At 43.4% G+C, this 22,116-nt stretch overlaps 1 protein-coding gene and 1 long non-coding RNA gene across 5 annotated transcripts in view; one reads left to right on the forward strand and one right to left on the reverse strand.

Annotated features, from left to right (window-relative positions):
- The window catches only part of Scyl2 (SCY1 like pseudokinase 2), a 57,596-nt gene extending 55,207 nt beyond the window's left edge, over nucleotides 1-2,389 (reverse strand). For all 4 annotated transcript variants that reach the window (XM_036169917.1, XM_036169916.1, XM_036169915.1 and 1 more), the window contains exon 1: nucleotides 2,145-2,389. The gene's annotated coding sequence lies outside the window, so the exon portion shown is untranslated. The remainder of the gene's footprint in view (nucleotides 1-2,144) is intronic.
- Nucleotides 2,390-2,498: 109 nt separating this feature from the next.
- Nucleotides 2,499-22,116, forward strand: part of LOC118571076 — a 31,190-nt gene continuing 11,572 nt past the window's right edge. Inside the window, exon 1 of the long non-coding RNA XR_004943288.1 lies at nucleotides 2,499-2,617. This is a non-coding gene — a long non-coding RNA (uncharacterized LOC118571076). The remainder of the gene's footprint in view (nucleotides 2,618-22,116) is intronic.

Consider the following 22,116-nt stretch of genomic DNA (forward strand, 5'->3'; position numbering starts at 1 on the left):
CTCTCCACGAATATCCCAAACCTTCTACACCAGAATGGGCCTACAGATATGCAGCCTTGGGCACTGAGCAGCTACCAGGTTAGGCACTCCAGCATGCACACGACCAATGCTGGAACTGCCCAGCACCTATTGTGGAAGCCAACCTAATAATCCTCTTTATAGTATACTTTGAATCCCAACTAATACATTAGTCTACCTAACGTAATTTCTAATCTATGAAAAGGGAGGGAAAGTCACCCACACTTCCTAATGACTGTTGTGGCTATTAAAGATAATGATACAACTAAAATACTTAGTACATTTCTGGTGCACTTAGTAAGCACTCAGTGAATTCACTCATTCAACAAGCATTTATGCAGTATCAGGAGATGAGGGACGTAACTACAGGAGCCCTGAGATGGTGTCCCGCGAACACTTAGTGAGGAGAATTTATACTGATCAAGTCTCCCTGAAGTGAACAATATGATACAGGCATTAACCGGAAGCTCAGGAAAAGAAGAGCATCTCCAAGCTCTCGTGGTCACTGCTGGGAAGTATAACCAATAGCCACGCACCAGAAGGAGGAACAGAAAGATAAGACAGTAGACACGGTGACAAGGGAGGAAAAGAATGCCAAACGCACTGTAGAGATGAAGCTGGAAGAGCACACAGAGGGGACAGCTGTGCAGGGCTTTACAGAGCACGTTAAAATTTCCAGGTAATCCTAGAACCAATGAGAAGACGCAACTGGCATCAGATCTATAGCTTGAAAATAATCAATTCTAGCATAGAACCTCCACGAGTTAACAATTCTAGATGCAAGAGACTTAATGGAGAAGGAGAGAAATGATGGTGGACAGAACTAGAAGGTGATGCTGAAGATGAAGAAATGTTTAAAGGTGAAGTCAATAGGATCTCATGAGAAATGGAGAATGAGGCGTGAGAGAGAGTTGGCAGACTCCAGCTCCTATAAGAGGGAGAGAAGAGGGAGGTAAGAGGACCTACTTTTTCCTCAAGAGGATAGATCACAAATTTCAACCACGTCAAGATGGTATCATTTCCAAATACAGAATGGATTTGTATGGCAATGTCCTATTGTGTGGAATTACAACACACGAGTATTAGTTGTTTACAGCTCTCACAGACAAAATGAATCATTTCCCATGTAAGTAAGGTATATCTGAACAGAATAAAGCCCCATATCTTCAGTTAGGTTACTTTCTCTTACACAACCCGCCCCTCTCTAGCCTTTATTAAGAAGGGAAAAGCCTTCAAAGCCGAAAAGGAACCTTTCTAGCAATCACCAGACAGGCTCATGTTTTACAATGGTTGACTGACTTGCAGCATTTTTGTTAAATTACTTTTTCCAAACAGAGGCATACTACCTAGATAACTTAAAGCTTTTTAAAGTGTCACCACACAATCCCTGGATTTGACGTGCAAAAACTCCAGCTGGAACTTACAATCAAATCACTTGTAAGTCGCTGCCCTGGAGTCTCATCAATCCTGGTAGAGAGGTAGATTTGGTAACAGTGGTGGCCTTAATTACTGATCACAGGCAACATGTCCAGTTGAATCCCAAGAAGTTTCTGCAAGCTTTATCTGTCTAAACCTTTATCCCTTCTCTGTAGCTTAAACAAACAAGCGCACTGGAGCCCCCGATGGGTTTTATTCTCACAAACCTTATCAGCCCCACCCACCTCACACACAATAACCGTCCAGTCCAGAAAGACAACTACCTTCAGAGAAGGGCGAGCGGAGTGCGGGGGCCTTAGTTGGTGACCCAGGTTACCAGAACCCAGTCTCAGAAACAAGGGGGCCTGTCTCACCAGTCCCGATGCAGCGTCCAATTTCCCAAAAGGATAGCGAGATCTCCACCGCGGAAACCCGAGCTCCTGCTCCGGCTCGGGAACTCTCCCAGCAGCCGGCGACCCCGGCCCCGAGTCTCCGGTCGCCCGAAGGCCTCGCCTGGAGTCACCAGCCTCTGAGATCCGCTCCCTCCCGCTTGTCGCTACCTGGGTCGGTCTTCCCGGGCCACCCACCGCCGGCCCGCTCGACCCGGCCCGTCACTAGGCAACAGTCGCTAGCCGCGAGGCTCGGGGAGGCCGTAGCCCACTTGCTGGCCGCAGACCCGGGTCGCCGGGAGTCCGCGATCGGTCACTCACCTCGCAGCCGGCTACCTGGAGGGGCGGTGCTGGGGCCCGTCCCCCGCCCGCTCCCTCAATGCCTCCGGGCTGTGGCTGCTCGGCCGCGCGCCTGGCCGCCACCGAACGCTTACTCCATGTCCTCCGCCACTCCCGCGGCCGCAGAACCCCGAAACCGAGGAGTAAATGGGGAAGGGAGGGAAGGGACCCGGGAGGAAGAGCACCGGAGGGGAAAGAGCACCGAAAGACCTGCCCGCCCTACATGACGTCACTTCCGGGTGGTTCGGAAAGGGAGGGGCTTGGCTTCCCTCCGCCCCCCGCGAGGCAGTGGGGGCGGGGCTCCCGGGCCGGGGGCGGAGCCTGGGCGCCCGCCAACCGCCCTGCTTTTGACTCTACGATTCAGAAGACTTGGGGAAGACAGGACGAACTTGCCAGGCCCAGCAGGCCAAGTTTCCGGAGCCATAGAAGGGGATTCTCCAAGAAAACGAGGACAGGTAGCCAAATGTAGAATGGAAATGGGTGACAGAAGCGGCTGGTTGGTTGGACTCTGCAGCTCCGGTTCTGGCTCCACCCCTTTCTTGTTTCCCAAGCCTTCTGTCCTCAGGTCTAGGGACTGGGTACTGAGCACTCAGCCTTCTCTCTTACTTTTGTAGAGTGCCCTTAGAACTTTAAGAAAGCCGTGCTCCTCACACGGGGCCGTGTTGAAGTGCAGATTCTGATGCAGAAGTAGGATCGGATATTCTGCGTTTCTGCGAAGTTCTCAGATTACCCCAGTGCCGCTGTTCCACAATTAGAGCAATAAGGACGCTTCATCTTACTTGCTTAATGAAAGAGGTACATTGTTCAGAAAATATACCTGGACTTCACTGCTCACAGCCTCTCAGTCTCCCCGCTACCCATTCTGATAGCCCCTCCGTAGTCCCACCACCCCCACGCTGGCCTCTGTCTCTATCTTTGCTCTGCCTATGTTTCAGGCTAAAATGTCAAAGATGGGCAAGAGGACAGCTTCTATTACAAGAATTTGAAGATGATGGAGTGTGTGCGTGCGTGTGTATATGTGTGTGTGCTGCCCTGTAGCATGAATCTTAGAGGGTCTTATTAATAAAAACAAAAACATACCGGAGCCAGGTATTGGGGTGAATGCTGAATGATCAGAGAAGTAGAACAAGCTACAGCCACCTCACCTTGTCTATTCCTCAGCTGATCCTGTTTTCTCAGACTGGAAGCCTCTGAATCCTTATCCAAATGAATCTCATCTGAACTGCTTCTTCAAAGCCTGAAAGCTTAACCAGCTTAGTTCCTGGTTTTCACGCCTAATATACCTTTCTGCTTTCTGCCCTCACTTCCTGGGATTAAAGGCTCACTTCTTGGGTTTAAAGGCGTGTGTCACCCTGCCTGGCTGTTTCCAATGTGGCCTTGAACTCACAGAGATTCAGATGAATTTCTGCCTCTGGAATGCTAGGATTAAAGGCGTGAGTGCCACCATTCTCTAGCCTTTGTAGCTAGTGGCTGTTCTGTTCTCTGACCCCAGATAAGTTTATTAGGGTGCACAATATTTTGGGGAACACAATACCACCACACTGCCCAGGTGTATTTACATGTTTGTGTGGGTACAACTGTATGTATTCTTGCCAGACATGCACCAGGCTAGAGGTTAACCTCAGATGTTGTTCCTCAGGAGCTGTCCTTGTTTTTTGAGATAGAGTCTCTCAATAGAACGTGGGGCTTTGCCTTTCTCCATCTCCCCAGCTCTGAAATGAGAAGCTCCCACCAACCCTGGCTTTTTATGTGGGTTCAGGAGATTCAACTCAGGTCATCATACTTAGAAGAGAAGCATTTCACTAGGTGAGCTCCATCTTTCCAGCCCCAGAGTGCTGGACTTTGATTTCTGTCACTTTGCCGTGAGCACAGCGTATCTTATTATGTGTTGGCAAAACTGCTTCTAATTCTTCATAGTCAAGGAAGGGAGGGCTTAGATTCATGTGTTCTACACCCACAACATCTAGAAATAATGTTCTGTATCTTTCAACTTACTCCTTTTTCATTCTTAATTTTCTTTTAGTTCAAAATTTACTGGCATGGGGGGAAACAAGTGCATCACTATATTAAACATAGGCCTCTTTCTGGAGTGATAAAATGGTCTGGGATTAGATGATAGAGGTGATTATACAACGTTGCCAGTGCACTGAGAAACATTGAATTGAGCACTTTGAAGGGATCCTTGTTGGCAAGCCTAATCCTTTGCAGATCTTGGGAGGGTAGCCACAGCTAAGTTCATGGATACACCATGCCATTCTGGAAGACAGGGTTCCCCTGCACTCTTCCCTACCCTCTGGCTCTTACAGCTTTCTCTCCCCTCTTCTGTGATGTACGCTGAGCCGTGGGGGACAGGGACAGGTGACAGATGTCCTGTTAGGGCTCTTTCTCAGCACTCTCACCACATGAGTCTGCAGTGACCACGGTCCACTGGATATCGTGACTATAATTCTCGCTTGATAACTGTTCGATTCTACGTAATTTTACTACGTTAAAGTTAAAACCTTCCTTTTTGATTAGACAGAAAAGGGGAAGTGCTGTGGGATGTGTTTCTGTACGCTGTGAATATGTGTTGCTCTGATTGCATGATAAATAAAGTTGTTTGGCCAATTGACGAGGCAGAATAAGGTTAGGCGGGACATTGGAATGGAAGAGACAGGAGAAGAAAGGAGAGTAAAGAGAGACGCCAGCCCGCCACCCAAGGAGCCACAAGATGTCAGCAGACATGGCCATGTGGCAACATATAGATGAATAGGAGTAGATTAAGTTATAAGAGCTAGCTAACAAGAAGCCTGACCCATAAGCCACACAATTTGTAAATAATATAAACCTCTGCGTGTTTACTTGAAACCAAGCAGCTGCTGGACGTGGGTGGGAGAGATTCATTCTGACCACAGGGCCAGGCAGGACTGGAGAAACTTCCGGCTACAATACATGGCGGGGCAGGCAATACCCACAGAAGCCAGAAGAGGATGTCAGATCCCCTGGAGCTGGAGCTACAGACAGTTGTGAGCTGTCTAATGTTGATGCTGGGAACCAAACTCAGGTCTTCTGGAAATGCAGCTAGTTCTCTTAACCACTAAGCCATCTCTCCAGGCCCTTTTAGCAAACTTTAAGCAACACACACACACACACACACACACACACACACACACTTTCTCTTGTTATCTGGAGGATCTCTCTCTCTCTCTCTCTCTCTCTCTCTCTCTCTCTCTCTCACACACACACACACACACACACACACACACACACACACACACACTCTTCTTCTGTATTCCCTCTAATGCTATCATGGGGCACAGATCACCACACTTTCTCCCATATCCCTTCTAGTGGTATCATGGGAGACATATTACACACACACTGCTTAAAATTTATACTGAGAAACTTCATGTTTTATGTTTCTCATTTTAAAACTGACACGGCCAAGGTTGTCTAGAGGCTCAGAGAAGTAATCAGCTCTATCATACTGACTGTGTTAACCTTAGAATTATTAAATACACTGACCCTTTATTTTGAAGCTTAATATGTCTTTTTGATAATAATTTAATTAATAGCTGTATATACTGTTATAGACTGCTTAATTCTTTTGAAAATGAGGGATATATAAATAAATTTTATTAAATTAAAACTTACACTTGAAGTTGTGATTCAAAATTACTAAGTTCTCTTTTGCAGGCCAGAAGAAATTATTTAAAATTTCTAGCACAAGAGACTGATGAGGAAAGAATTGGGGTCCTTATTCATACAACCAGTGAGACCAAGCTTTACCCTTCCAAACGCCATAGCTCACACACTGTTCTCCAGCTTTCTAAAGAAGGGACTATCAGGGTTTTGTTATTTTTTTCAGAACTTTATAAGGAAGAATGACTTTTTTAAAATGGAGTTTTAAGATCAGTTTAGAGTCACAGCCAAATCGAGTGGAATTTTCACAATTTATCACTAACTCCTCTCCCCCTGTATCAGTTAGTCTTGTTATTGATGTGAACAAAATACCCAAAAGAATAACTTAAAGGTGAGAATATTTACTCTCAACCATGGCTTGAGAGATTCCAGTCTTGGTGTTCGGCCACATTGATTCTGCGTGTGTGATGAGGCAGAAAACCTTGTGGGCAATAACATGTGCCAGAGGAGGCTTGCTCACCTCACAGTGGACAGGAATCAGAGAGGAGGGGACCAAAGATAGGATATAACTTTCAAAGGCATACCCCAGTCACCCACTGCTTCCAGCGAGGCTCTACCTTCGAAAGTTCCAGCACCTCCCAATATAGTTTCATCACTTGAGGAACAAGCAATTCACATGGGAGTCTGAGGGAGACATTTCATATTCAAACTACAATACCTACTGTCAGTACCCTGTACTGTACCAGAGTGGCACATTTGTTAACAGCAATGAACTACATGGCATGTCATTATCACTCAAAGCCCACAGTTCACATGAGAGTCCGTGATTGGTATTCTATGCTGTATGGATGTGAACCAATATAAAATAACAGGTAGTCATACTATGCTGTCACAGACACTCCTGTCACTGTCCTAAAAGCCCTCTGCACTTCACCCATTCATGCCTCTCTTCATGTAACTCCTAGCAACCACTAATATTTGACTGTTTAGCAGAACTGGCTTTTCAGATGTGCTAAAATTAGTGTGTGTGATGTGCTGATTCTGCCTCTGTGCCCTACATAGTGATTACACCAGGCAACACAGGTGAAGCAACATGGCCCCAGAGCTCTGTTTACTTTAACAAAAGACCTAGCCAGCTAAACCAGAAGTTTGGTTGTCTATTCTCCCAACAGAAACAAACAGACTCTATACCAGATCTTTGTGTGTGTGTGTGTGTGTGTGTGTGTGTGTGTGTGTGTGTGTGTCTCAATACCAGATCTTAATCTTTGTGATCCAAGACCATCCTTGTGAATATATCCATTGTCCATTGTATAAACTCCTCCAAAACAAAAAATATGTGTTGCTCTTTCTCATTCTCAGAGCAATGTATCCAGGCTATCGGTGGCTTCATTCATGTTTTCATCTACTTGTGTTTCAATCCTTGTCATGCTACTCATCATGGAAAGAAGCACCCATACAATCACTGGGGCAGTGTCATAGGTAGGGTTTCTATTGCTGTGAAGAGATACCATGATCACAGCAACTTTTTAGAAAAGAAAACATTTAACTGGGGGCTGTCTTACAGTTCAGAGGTTTAGTCCATTATTGTCATGGCAGGAAGCATGGTGGAGTGCGGGCAGATATGGTGCTGGAGAAGGGGCTGTGAGTTCTACATCTGGATCCTCAGGCAGCAGGAAGGAAGAATGAATGAGCTGAGCTTCTTAAACCTCAAAGCTACCCCCCACTCCACCCTCCCACCCCCCTCCACACCACCCTCCCGTGATACATTTCCTCCAACAAGGCCACACCTCTGCCATTCCCTATGAGCCTAAGGAAGCCATTTTCATCCAGACCACCACAGGCAGTCAGGAAAGATACAGCCATATTTCATTAATGGTTACAACCTTTATTGCATTTTTCCAAATCATCACAGAATCAAAAACATACAGGGTGCTTAAAGAAGTTGTGTAGGGAAGGAAGAAGGGACTAGAAGAGACTCCAAGGAAGACTGGTATTTAGAATATAGATTCTTAAAGCCTTAGCATCCACCACCCCTCTTCATCAGAGGAAGTTTTGCACTACCCCGTATATACAAGGTGTCTTGGTTTGGGTTTGTATTGCTGTGAAGAGACACCATGACAATGGCAACTTTTACAAAGAAAATGTTTAATTGAGGAGGCAGCTTACTGTTTGAGAGGTTCGGTCCATGGTCATCCTGACGGGGAGCACGGTGAAGTGCGGGCAGACACAGTGCTGGCTACATCTTGCCTAGAAAGCAGCAGGAAGTTGACTGACTCACTGGGCCATATCCTGAGCATAGGAAACCTCAAAGCCCGCCCCCACAGTGACACACTTCCTCCAACAAGGCTATACTCATGCCAACAGGGCCACACCTAATAGTGTCACTCCCTATGAGCCTATGGGGGTCAAATACATTCAAACAACCACACAAGGACACAAAATACAGTATAAAAATTTTTACTGTTAACAATAGAGACATCTTAAAGTTATTTGTTATACTGTGATTTTACCATTTATTAAAGATGGAAGAAAATTTGCTTACTAGTGAAATGTAAGTTCTTGTTTATTTTTAATAAAGACAGTGTTGCCCAGTATGATCTAGTTTCAATCCCTAACCGAACCAAAACATTAAATAAAGACAAAATAATTTTTCCCATGATTCCCTCTTGAGGGCATGGAGTATGTCTAGAAATGCTTAAGTAAAGTTGGATATAATTTGTTAGAACAGACATTACTACTTTCTACTTATTGACCCTTTCTATGTGCTAAACAATGTCTCACACATTTTATATTTATAATTTCACAGTAGACCCATAAGATGAGGGGCACAACTCTTATTTTAGTTTGGGAAAGTGGGAATCAAAATATTGCATTGAGCTGGGCGGTGGTGGTGCACACCTTTAATCCCACCACTCAGGAGGCAGAGGCAGGCAATCTCTGTGAGTTCGAGGCCAGCCTGGTCTACAGAGTGAGTTCCAGGAAAGGCTCCAAAGCTACACAGAGAAACCCTGTCTCAAAAAACAAACAAACAACAAAAACAAAAGTATTGCAGAAAGGGAAGGAAAATTGTCATGCTGGTGTGGTTTATGAAATATTTTTATTTCATCTTTGTTATATAGGCACATGATCTAAAGCATTCAGAAAGGCCTACTCATTTAATTTTTAAAAAAGAAAAAAAGAACCATGTTTTACGCTTTCCCCCTCACCCATCCTCTCTCCTCAGAGGTAGCTGTTTGCACTCATGTATGAATAACATGTTTATATTGTTGCTTTATGAGAGTTCAGTTTGCAGAATGTAAAACATGGTGTGGTGGCTTGAAAGGAAGTTGCCCCCATAGACTCATAGGGAGTGGCACTATCAGGAGGTGTGGCCTTGTTGGAGGAAGTATGTCTCAGTCACTTCCTGTGCCTGCAGGTCCAGATGTAGAACTCTCAGCTTCTTCTCCAGCATCATGTCTGCCTGCAGGTATTGCCATGCTTCCCATCATGACAATAATGGACTCTGCAACTGTAAACCAGCCCCAGTTCAATGTTTTCCTTTATAAGACTTACGGTGGTCATGGTGTCAACATGTTTTTCTTTATAAGAGTTACTGTGGGCATGGTGTCTCTTCACAGCAATAGAAACTCTAAGACACATGGGTTGGGCCATTTTCTTTATTGTGTCTATCAACAAATCTAAATTTTTCCTAGCATAAGATTAATTCATTATATTACTCCTAAAGTCACTTTTCTAAACAATAGTTTAGAAATGGAATAATTTTATTATATTGTTTGGACATGTGTTTTTATTTGTTAATCTTGATTTCTCCCTCACCTGTGAAGGAGGTCTGGAAATAACAAATATTATTGCATCTTGTTCAATGTATATACTTTCTAGTCTGTAAAAATACCTTGGAGGCTCCAGTTAAAGTGCAAACTTCCCGGCTAAGCAAAGAGGAAGATCTTGTCATTTCTATCACATAGCAAGAGAGATGATCCCAAACTTAAATCTACCTGAGTGAATAGCCAAAACTATACATTGTCAAACAATTTATAACTAAAATACTCATCCATATATTTGTTCTTGGTATTTTAAGATATGAGAATATATCTGTAGAACAAGATGATCTCATCTCTGGTTTATGAATTAATAACTGACTTTTCAGCTGGGCACACACCTTTAATCCTAGCATTAAGTAGGCAAAGGCAGGCAGATCCGTCCTCTCCCACATCATCCAAATTTATCATGTTCACTTCATGATGCTAAAATAATGTGACCATCACAGTTTCTACTAGGTTGTTTATTCTCTCCCCACAAGAATCTAGTCCAGTAGAGGAGGTAGACCTGAAAGAAAACAATGCATGGAGAAGAGTCCCAGGGAGACCTATAATCTGAATGAGACTATCTTCATTTTGCTCCCAATTCTAAGAGATTTGTTGTTTCTAGTAAACCAGTAGCTGGGAGATACTAGAACCTTGGCTTTGGTTGGGTTTCCAGCAGAGCACTAATACAACGTTTTCCCATGTGAACCAAATGAGAAATAAACCTCCAAAGCTGAGGAACCAGTAAAGTTTCAGATCTGGGAAGGGTGTGGTGGTTGAAGATTTGTGACTCCACATAGTCATCAGCCATCCTGCTCACATATGGAAGATTTCTCTATTACAGAAGAGGACAAGAAAGCCCCAAACAAAGGCCTGCCTTTGAGTCAGGGACAGGGGTACCAAAAAGAGTGGGTTTCAGATCCTCTGAAGCCTGCTTTCGTTAGCATCTAGTTAGAAAGGGAAGGTTAACTGAAAGAGACGCCAATCAAACTGCCCTTATGATCCTCATCTGTGATCCCACACCTAGAAGATAATGAATCCCACAGATCATGAGAATGCACTGTTTTCATCTGTTAGGAGAGAAGGAAGGAGGGAGGAACAGATACTCAAGGATACAAATTCACAGAGGGTTGGGGGCATAGTCCAGAAGTAAGAGTGTATGCCTAACATGCATGAGGCCCTGTCTTTGATCCCAGCTCAGGAAAGAAAATTATATATCATTCAGGACTCCATTCAAAGAAAACATTTGAGTAAATACTTCAGTCAGAGTACAAATAAGTAACTAGAGCCCCAAGATAGGGAAAGATGAGAAGAGGCAGAAAAACCAGGAGGCGATGTCTTTGCTCTATTGTCTGTTTTCGCTTCTTGTCCACTGTGTGTGCACACAGGCATTCCCAGTAGATATGGGTAAGACTGTGGGTATGTGCAAAAGTTAAAGAATAACACAGGTATTGTATAATAACTATATGCTAAGAGAAACAATAAATACCAAGCTATCTCAACCACTATAGGAGGTATACAGTATCTCTGGGCTGGAAGGGCAACAGACAGGCATAGAGAAAGGGATTAAGGAGCTCCTACAGTCTTTGAGTTACAGGAGACTGGGGAGTGAGTGGCTGGCTCCTGAGTTCTCGTGTTACTGGGGTAGGTAGGCAAACAGAAAATATTAGGTCTGAGTTTTTGGGAAATTTTGATACATGTTGGTCTAAGTATCTGAAATTTTCTAAAACTTAAAACTTAGAGACTGTCATCATGCTTGAAATCTGTGCAAATATTTCCAAATTTGGAAAACTCCAAGATCTAAACTACCTCCAGTTCCAAGCATCACAAATAAAAGGGAGCGAACCTGTCTCTTATTTTCAGATAAAAACAGAAGTACATCCATGTCCAGGAAAGAGAAGGAGAGCCACTAATGGACTGAAAGAGAAAACATTAAACACAAAATTGAAAATAAATAATAAAAAGTGACCATAAATAAAAATAAATAAAAGTGCTTTCAGTTCTAAAATATAGTAGGTATGCAGATGTATGTTGGTTATTTGGTAAAGAAAAAAGCCATTTTTTCTCATTCACTCTGTAATTTGTTCAGTGTAGCAGGAATCTCAAAGAGTCTTATTAATAAAAACAAACCTGGAGCCGGGTATTGGGCTGGAAGATCAGAGAAGCAGAACAATCAACAGCCACCTCACTTTGCCAATTCCTCAGCTGATCCTGTTTCCTCAGACTGGAAGCTTCTGAGTCCCCATCCAGAATGAATCTCAGCTGAACTGAAAAGCCTAAAAGCTTAACCAGCCAAAAGCTTCTAGTTTCTGGTCTTCACGCCTTATATATCTTTCTGCTATCACTGCCTGGGATTAAAGGCATGAGTCACCACGCCTGGCTGTTTCCAATGTGGCCTTGAACTCACTGAGATCCGGATGGATCCCTGCCTCCAAAATCTAGGATTAAAGGTGTGAGTGCCACTGTGTCTAGTGACTGTTCTGTTCTCTGACCCCAGATAAGTTTATTAGGGTGCACAATATTTTGGGGAACACAATACCACCACAGTTCAGTAAAATGTACTAGAGCAGTGCTTCCCAACCTTCCTAGTGCTGCAACCCTTTAACACAATTCCTCATAGTGTGGTGACCCCAACCATAACATTATTTTCATTGCCACTTGATAACTATAATTTTGCTGTTGTGAATCATAATGTAAATATCTGTATTTTCCAGTGGTCATAGGTGACTCCCATGAAAGGGTCATTAGACCCCTAAAGGGATTGTGACTCACTGGTTGAGAACCATTGTACTAGAGAGACACACGCTCTCAGAAAACAGTTTCTTCCTTGGATTTAAAGACAAGCTTGATGTTCTTGGGTTTCAGCAAGCAGTGCCCAAGCTCAAAGCAAATGCTAGTGATGGGTTTATTTTGTTGTACATTTTTCTTCCAGGACCAACAACTGGCTTACTACAGCAATTGACTGGAATATTTCCCTAACCAGTTCATTGGGACTCTTGGTCAGCAGTTAGGGCAAAGCAAAAATGAATCAACAAGATGGAATATTCAAGAGAAGATTCTCTTTGAAGTCCTAATAAAATATTACCAAAAAAGATCCTGCCTGTTAACTGATGGATATACTGACATTCATTTAGGAATTATTGAACTTTGAGGTAAAGTAGTTTGAATTTTTAAAAGTAATTTTTAGAGATCTATTTTTGTATATATGTAGGGTGTAGGTATGTGCACCTGAGTGCATATGCCCAGTAAGGTCAGAAAAAGGAATTGAGTCCCCTGAATCTGGAATTAACAGGTGGTTATAAGCCACCAGAGTGGGTGCTGGGAACTGAATCCACATCCTCTGAAAAAGCAGTAGGCATTCTTAACTACTAAGCCATCTTTTTATCCCCAGGCTGTTTAAATGTTTATCTTTCTTATAATAAAACATTTTGAGGTTAGAGAGTTGGCTCAATGGTTAAGATCACTTGTTGCTCTTATGGAGGACCTGGGTTTGATTCCCAACACCCACATGGCAGTTTACAACCATCTGTAACTCCAGTCCCAGGGTGTCCAACACCTTCAACTGACCTTCATGGGCATTAGGCACATACATGGATGCAGACACTAGTCACATGCATACATGCAGGAAAAATGTTCTTACATATAAAATAATAAACTCTTTTGGATACAGGGTCTCACCAGGAAACTGAGGTGAAACTCACTATGTAGATCAGGCTACAATTCACTGAACTCCTCCTACTTCTGCCTTTGTTGGGATCAGAGGCATGTGCCACCATAGCCAGAAAATAAATCAAAAAAAAAAAAAAAAAAAAAAGGAAGGAAGGCAGGCAGGCAGGAAGGCAGGCAGGCAGGAAGGAAGGAAGGCAGGAAGGAAGGCAGGCAGGCAGGAAGGAAGGCAGGCAGGCAGGAAGGAAGGAAGGAAGGCAGGAAGGCAGGAAGGAAGGCAGGAAGGCAGGCAGGCAGGCAGGAAGGAAGGAAGGCAGGCAGGAAGGAAGGAAGGAAGGCAGGAAGGAAGGCAGGCAGGCAGGCGGCTGCAAATCTAGTAAACCACCACAGCATTTTAACTGGCCAAGTAAATAGATGGCATACACTATCATCATTTAAAATTTTTATTTTATTATTGTAGCTAAAAGTTTTCCTGTGTCTTGCCCAGTCTGCAGCAGCTCAGACCCAAGTAAACACACATAGGCTTATATCAATTAAAACCACTCAGCCATTAGCTCAGGCCTATCACTGGCTAGCTCTTACAGTTAAACTCCGCCCATTTCTGTTCATCTATATTTCACATGTGTTCCGTGGCTTTACCTGTGTGCCATTACATGCTGCTCCCGGGACAGCAGGCTGTCGTCTCCTGACTCAGTCTTCCTCTTCCCAGAATTCTCATTGTCTGCTTATCCCACCTATACTTCCTGCCTGGCTATTGGCCAATCAGCATTTTATTTATCAACCAATCAGAGCAACACACTCACAGCATACAGAACATCCCACAGCATATGATTATTGAGGAGATGCATGTGCTGTGTCACACCTGTGGAGAGCAGATAATAGGACAACATTCAGGTACCAGTTTCTCTCCGTCCATGTTTACCTGGGTCTGGAGATCAAACACGAGTCACCTGGCTTACACAGCAAGCATCTGGATCCACTAACCCATCTCCTGAGACCCATCCTTTATTATTTTTAAAATTTTGTATTATTTTACTTTTCATTTTCACAACATATGTAACAGAAAATAATCAGACAACAGAGGCACCAGAAGCAACACAACTGTGCCTAAGATTGACGTTGCAACAAGAAGAATCATGACAGCTCTTAATTCTATGACTATTGTATCAGAATCTGACACTTGACCGGGCAGTGGTGGTGCACACCTTTAATCCCAGCACTCGGGAGGCAGAGGCAGGCAGATGCCTGTGAGTTCGAGGCCAGCCTGGCCTACACAGTGAGATCCAGGACAGGCACCAAAACTACATGGAGAAACCCTGTCTCGAAACAACCAAAAAAAAAAAAAAAAAGAAAGAAAGAAAGAAAAGAAAAGAAAAGAAAAGAAAAGAATCTGACACCTGTAAGTTTCAAACGGGGGTCAAAATAATTGAAATAGCAATCTTACAATCTCTCACCTGATCTTTCCTTTAGGAACCACTCAAACTAATATTAATTTTTCTTTTTACAGTGTGGTACCAGAACAGTGGTCCTGGAAACTCTTGCCAAAGCAGTCTTGCAAACCAAATGGTTATTAAAAGTGCAGGCTGAACAGCTGCTCTGGCTTCGGCTGGAGTACCACTCTGAGCTTTTCAGTGTATCTCAGTATTTTCCCTGGGCACATTTATGGCTAAACTATTTGTGTTAAGCAAAAAGGCAAATCATTTACTTAATTTAGTAAGTACTTATAATGTGCAAAGCCTTAAGGAATGAATAATGTCTCCTCATAGCCAGTAAAGAGAAGAAAGCAGACTTTAAGCAACCTGGGTATTTATAAGTATATTGATTAATGTCTTCAATCAATTTATTATGCATGGCTAAGCATTGTTCTAGTGGCTTAGACTATAATCTATCAGTGAATAAAATGCAATGATCCAAGCCCTCAGGGAATTTATACCTAAAAGCAGGAAGGCAGATGATAGAACATCAAATCCAACAGTATGATAAAAAGTGTAAATGCCCTAGAACAAAGGAAAAGAGCTATTTATAAGGGATGATGGGAAGAGGTAGCCAGAGGCTTACAGTTTAACTAGTGTGGCCAAGGTTGAGCTCAAGAAGGAACAAAGTCTAAGCAGCTACTGGAGGGGAGTGAGTCCACCAAGCTGCTGGGAGTCGGGGGTTAGGATGAGAGCATCGTTTCCAGAACAGATGTCCTCAGTGTGATGTGTGCGTGGGTACTGAAAACGGCAATTAGTGAAGAGCAGAACGGATGGTATGAGATGAGATGAAAGATGCCAGTGGATACCCCAGCCCCGTGAGGCCGTCACCGAGAATCGCTGGAGAGTTTGAGCCACACAGTGCCTGACTTGAGGGCATTTATGTAGACAGAAGGTGGATGATAGAGAAGGGATAAAAGCAAGCACACAGTTTAGGAGGCACTGAAATGATCCGGGGAGGAGGTGTGAATGAATTTGCCTCTTCGTGTATATGACATGGCTGCTTTGAAGGGCATGGTCATTGGTTTGGTTCTTCTGTTCTTTTCCTACTGTTCCTTCCATCACAAGGGGCAGGATTGTAAAGGAACATATTGGTTCACTTTTTGTAGTACGCCACTATGAGAGGAAGAAGACTTGGTGTGAGCTAGAGGAAGTTGGGGTGTAGGATCCAGGAAGCAGGGTTCCTAGAGATTAGAAGGTATTTCAGGAGCCTGAGTCGGGAGTCTTATAATAGGGTGCACGCCTGCTCCTGCTACAGGATATCTTCTTACTCATGTTTTCTACCGTCTAGAGCTGTTTTCTTGCAAACATACCCAGGACCCACTTCTGCAAAGTTGTTTGGATCCCAGCTCCAATGTCTCCCTTCAGAAAGGCGAAAGCTTCCTTCACTGGCCAAAACAGCCGCTTTCTTTGCTCCAACCCCTGTCCTGCTTTATGTGTTCTCTTTGCACATAAATCCATACCTAAAATTATGTATTTGCAGATGTACTTTTCATTGTCTTTCTGTCCTCTGAGACAGTAAGTTCATTAATCTGCTTATTTACCACCTAGAACAGGACCTTGCACAAAACAGTCACTCGGGTTTTATGACTGGCGACAGTGGACAGCTGCAAGGCTAAGAAGCAGCTATGGGAAGGGGGTGGGGGGTGGGGTGGGGGTGGGGAGGGTGAGGGGGTGGGGTGTGGGGCCGGGAGTGTGGGGCCGGGGGTAGGGGGGTGGGGTGGGGCTGGGGGGGGGGGGTGGGGAGTGGAGCGGGGGCGGGGGCGGGGTACCACTCGGTGATAGCAGTTGCTTAGCACACGTGAGGCCCTGGACTTGATCCCGGCAACAAATTTTTAAAAAGAAAGGGGGAAACAAATCTAAAGTAAAGGGAAAAGCAGCCCGAGATTCGGGGTGAAGGCGCTGTCTGGACATAAGCTGGGCCTGGTGACTAAGAAGGGGCGGCCTCTGTGACCATGTGAGCAGAGGAGGTATAGCTCCCAGACGAGCGCTGCTCTCTTGAAATACCCTTGGTACAACTGAAATTGGAAAAGGAGTATTGACCCAACTTAGGAAAATGTTTCAGTGTGTGCTAGAGTCAGCGTGTACAAACAGACCATCTGATGATGATTTAAAGCTGTACAGGCAAATAGCATCATCAAAGTATACGTAAACTCTATTATTCCAGACAAGCATTTCTCTGATAATTCATTAACCTAAGTTCAAATGGCTGGGAGGCGGTGGCACAGCACTTTTTTTTTTTTTTTTTTTTTTTTTTTTTTTGTGGAGCTGAGGATCAAACCCAGGGCCTTGCGCTTGCTCTCTACCACTGAGCTAAATCCCCAACCCTGCACAGCACTTTAAACCCTGAGCCAGGCAGATCTCTGTGAGTTCGAGGCCAGCCTGGTCTACAAAAAAAAAAAAAAAAAAAAAAAAAAAAAAAGTACATGGATAAAGGTAGAAAATTGAGTTTAAGAATATTAAAAATATTTCCTACTCTTTATATTACCATGCCTTCTACCACCCACCCCTCTCATCTGTAATCTCCCTCTACCATTTAGCCAAAAATAAATGTATTTTTTCCTATGTTGAATTCATGACAAAAAAAATCATATTAAGTATTTGAGAATCCCCGTTTTTATGTAGTTGCAAGTTACCTTATTGGATGTGGTTAGTATGAAAATTAAGAAGTTTCACCAGGCAGTAGCGGTGCACGCTTTTAATCCCAGCACTCGAGAGGCAGAGCCAGGGGGATCTCTGTGAGTTCGAGGCCAGCCTGGTCTACAGAGTGAGTTCAAAGAAAGACACAAAGCTACACAGATAAACCCTGTCTCAAAAAAACAACAACAACAAAGAAGTTTCTATATGAATCAACTTACTCCTTTATTATTATTACTAGTAGTGGGGATGTTATTTTTTATATATAATATTTTTGAAACATAATTTCATGTAGCTCAGAAATGCCTTGAGCTTGCTATGCAGCCAAGAGTGATCTTGAACTCCTGATCCTCCTGCCTCTGTCAACCTCATAAGTTCTAGGATGACAGGTGTATGCCACCATGTTCTCTCCTCCTTTATTCTCAAGTGATTATTGTGGTCCAGTATGTTAGATGCCAGAAGTGATGATGGGAGCTAGGGGGATGGCTCAGTGGCAGGGTCAGGACCTGGGTTTGGTCCTCCCCCGCCCCACTCCTATCCATTGATAGGACGGAGAGGGAGGATCTGTGGGGCTGGCTGGCCAGCCAGCTGAATCTGTGGCCTCCAGGTTCCATGAGAGACTTGTCTCAAAAAATAGATAGAGAGCCACTGAGGAAGCTAGCCAGCGCCAATCTCTGGTCTCCATGTACATACGCACCTACACATGTACACAAAACACATACAGACACAGACAAATTTTAAAATTATGTAAAAAGTTAATAAAAGTGGTATTATTAAGAATTTTTAAATTATTATTTCTAAGATAATTTTCCCTGTGTAGTTTTTTAAAGTCCTTTTTGATCTCCTTTATTGTTAAGAAGGTAAAAACATATATATAAAGACAGAGTAATTTGTAGCCCAGGCTGGCCTTGGACTTGCTATGTAGCCACAGATGCCTTCAAACTTGTGATATTCCTAGTTCCACCCTCCAATGCTGAGATTAGAAACGTGTACCACCACACCTGGTTCAGCATATCTATACAATTTTTCTTATCTATTGTGTGGGTATGTGTATATGTCTGTGTGTGTCTGTGCACATGCATGTGGGTGCTCTATGACGGAGTTGAAGGAGTCAGCATCTCTGGAGCTGGAGTTGCAAATAGCTGTGCATTAGTCACAGTGCTCACCCCAGTCTTCTCTAAGAGCAGTACACGCTCCTACTCACTGATCCAGCTCTCAGGTTTCCATCCTATTTTCAAATAACAGTTTCCTATGGGAAAACTAAATACCCCAATAGGTTTAGTTTTAGCACCCACCTGATGGCTTACAACCCTCTGTAACTCCAGCTCCAGAGGATCTGTATGGGCAGAAGTTTCTGTCCTGCAAGCCACTCCCAAATAACCACGCAGAGGCTTAACATTAGCCATAAATGCTCAACAGATAGCTCAGTCTCGTTACTAGCTAACTCTTACATTTAAATTAACCCATAATTCTTATCTATGCTTTGCCATGTGGCTTGGAACCTTTTCTCAGTGTGGCATGCCCATCTTGCTTCTCCCTGTCTGCTCAAGACTCCCCCCACCCTGCCCTTCTTCCTCCCAGCATTCTCAGTTTGACTTCCTGCCTAAACTTATCCTGTTCAGCTATTGGCCAATCACAGCAACACATATTCACACAGCGTAAAGGAATAGTCCACAGATGTAGACAAATTGCTAAATTGTCTTATTAATAAACAAACAAACAAAAAAAAACAGAGCCGGAAATTGGGTTAAAGCTGAAAGATCAGAGGAATAGGACAAGCCACAGACAACCTCACCTCACTGACCTTCAGTCTCCAAAGGGACCTGATCCTGTCTACCCACGCCTTTATGCCTTTCTGTTCTGCCATCTTACTTCCTTTCTGCCCAGCTACATCACTTCCTCTTCCTGCCCAGCTCTGTCACTTCCTGTCTGTACAGTCCTCCAGACCTTTATGGTTAACAATTGACCATCTGCATCACCACGCCTGCTCTGTACCCAGTGTGGCCTTGAACCTACAGAGATCCAGACAGATCTCTGCCTCCCGAATGCTAGGATTAAAGGCATGTTACCACTGCCTGACCTCTATGTCTACTACAGTGGCTGGCTTTTTCCTCTGATCCTCAGATAAACTTTATTGGGGGACACAGATAAGATATCATCACACACAGATCTGATGCTCTCTTATGGCCTCTTTGGATTCTAGGCAGCACACTCATTCATGAATGTGGTGCACATACATATGCACAGGCAACACAGTTCTGCACAGAAAGTAAATAAATGTTTTTATAAGTTTTTAAGCAGAAGATTTTTTAAACTAAATATCTTAAAATCATTAGTATCTAAAAACCACATTTTCACCCATTCTCTCTGTCCCTTTTGGCACCCAGAGCTTTCGTTTCCCTTCTTTCCTTCCCATCTCACAGTCTTTCCCTTCACTGTTTTCACTTTCACTGTTTCCTTGCTCTTTATCACACTGGCTACTTCACTCTGGCATCAGTCTCCTTGTATGTCATAGGTCACAGATTCAGTTTCTGCTGAAAGTTACACAGGGAAAGACAGCATTTTGTAATCATATTTTTTGTCGCTAGACATGAGGAAAATGGAGTTTAAAATATTGTGGTGATATATTGTGTGCCCCAATAAAGCTTATCTGGGGATCAGAGATAGAGCCAGCCACTAGATTAGACACAGAGGCCAGACAGTGGTGGCACACACCCTTAGTCCTATCATTTAGGAGACATCGGTGGATGCGTGTGTGATGTCTGCCTGCCTTCCTGTCTGACCCTAACAAAGAATTTTGTTCTGTATTTGTTGAACAACCCAGAAAACACAGTATGAGGAAAGAATGAGGAATTTTTTCAGACAATTTTTAATAGAGTTTTACAAGGGATTTACTCCTACTGACCCAAAATAGCACTCAAAACTTCACACAAATGTTATTAACCTACATCCACATGATGCTTCAGGTAAATGATTACCACAACACACACACACACACACACACACACACACACACACACACACACACACACACACACACACACACACACACACACACTCACTCACTCACTCACTCACTCACACACTCATACCTATTCTGGATTTGGACATGTCAGAATAAATACATAGTTAAAGATTAAAGCAAAGTATTTAGCTTAGATTGTAAAAACTGATTACCTGGGTGTCCAGACATCCAAAGTTGGTTACATTGTTTTCTGAAAGACCAGTTAAACAAGTTGAATACACAGTGGGGAAGCAAAACGAGTACATAGTTTTAAATGGTCTCAAAGCTTATTTTTAACTTGCTTGCAAATTCTGGCAAAAGCTCAGTTTCTGAACAAAAAGGTCTTCTCAGGAAGCCATCCCCACAGTGTATTTTGTGGAATATTGTGCATTTCTGTGCATATGCATTTTTCTAGTGGAAGATTCATACTATCACCCAAATTATCAGTGGACACTGGGACTGGGCTAGGGTCGACACTGTGGTCTCTTCAGAGATATAACAAAGTTCTGAATTGACATATATGTATATATTTTCAAACCTTGCTTTTACTTTGTTGATAAATTATAAATCTAATATCCAGATTTCTATTACAATAAGAACAATAAGCTATAGGATTTCTGGTTCTCTTCCAGCTTGAAAAAGAAGCAGAAAACAAAACATAATGATACATTGATAGTAAAAGATTAACTGTGTGTGTGTGTGTGTGTGTGTGTGTGTGTGTGTGTGTGTGTGTGGTTATTTTCAGAATTAGGAGGGTTATTAATATACTTCCAATGAGTCAACTGAGAGGCTAGTTTATGAGAAACCAAGAGAGCATTGTAAATGTGCAGTCATACCCCTACACCACCCTCCAGAGAAGGCGCAGGAGTCTTGATATGAACTGGTAGGAAATCGTTAGTCATCACTATGACTGATTTGGACCATAGTCCAATGGTATTACTCTGTCATTGGATCCATTACTTAGATTAGAAAAGCTTTAAGCAAATATCTTCTTTTTGAGCCTCCGTTTTCTTTTTTCAATTTCTAAATTAAAATTATCCCAAATTTGATCTATCACCCATGAAAAGAAATTTGTAAAGAATAAAACTAACGAAAGATAAAAATAGAGCCAGGCACGGTGATGCGCACCTTTAGTCCCAACACTTGGGAGGCAGAGGCAGGCAGATCTTTGTGAGTTCAAGGCCAGCCTGCTCTACATATGAGTTCTATGACAACCAGAGCTACAGAGAGACCCTGTCTCAAAATTTTAACTAATTGATGAGTTAATTAAAATAAAAATAACATGGGACTGGAGAGGTGGTTAGGAGTGCTTGCTGCACAATCAAGGGGAATGGAATTTGAATCTCAGCACCCACCTCGTAAGCCAGGCATCCTGTACACACTATAACCCCAGTTTCAAAGAGAATGGAGGTTAACGGATCACTGGGGCTTCCAGCCTAGCTGAGAAAACATGAGTCCCAGTCAAGGAGAGACCCTGCCTCAAAGAAATAAGTGAAGAAATAAAAAAAGACCCCAGCCGGGCGGTGATGGCGTATGCCTGTAATCCCAGCACTTGCCTGTAATCCCAGCACTCGGGAGGCAGAGGCAGGTGGATCTCTGTGAGTTCGAGGCCAGCCTGGTCTACAAAGCAAGTTCCAGGAAAGGTGCCAAAGCTGCAGAGAAACCCTGTCTTGAAGAAAAAAACAAAAGACTCCCAATATGTCTCCTGGCCTCTGTGTGCGCACAGGTACATGCACCCACATACACATGTA

The sequence above is a fragment of the Onychomys torridus genome, chromosome 20 (genome assembly GCF_903995425.1).
Source record: "Onychomys torridus chromosome 20, mOncTor1.1, whole genome shotgun sequence".
NCBI classification, from domain to species: Eukaryota; Metazoa; Chordata; class Mammalia; order Rodentia; family Cricetidae; genus Onychomys; species Onychomys torridus.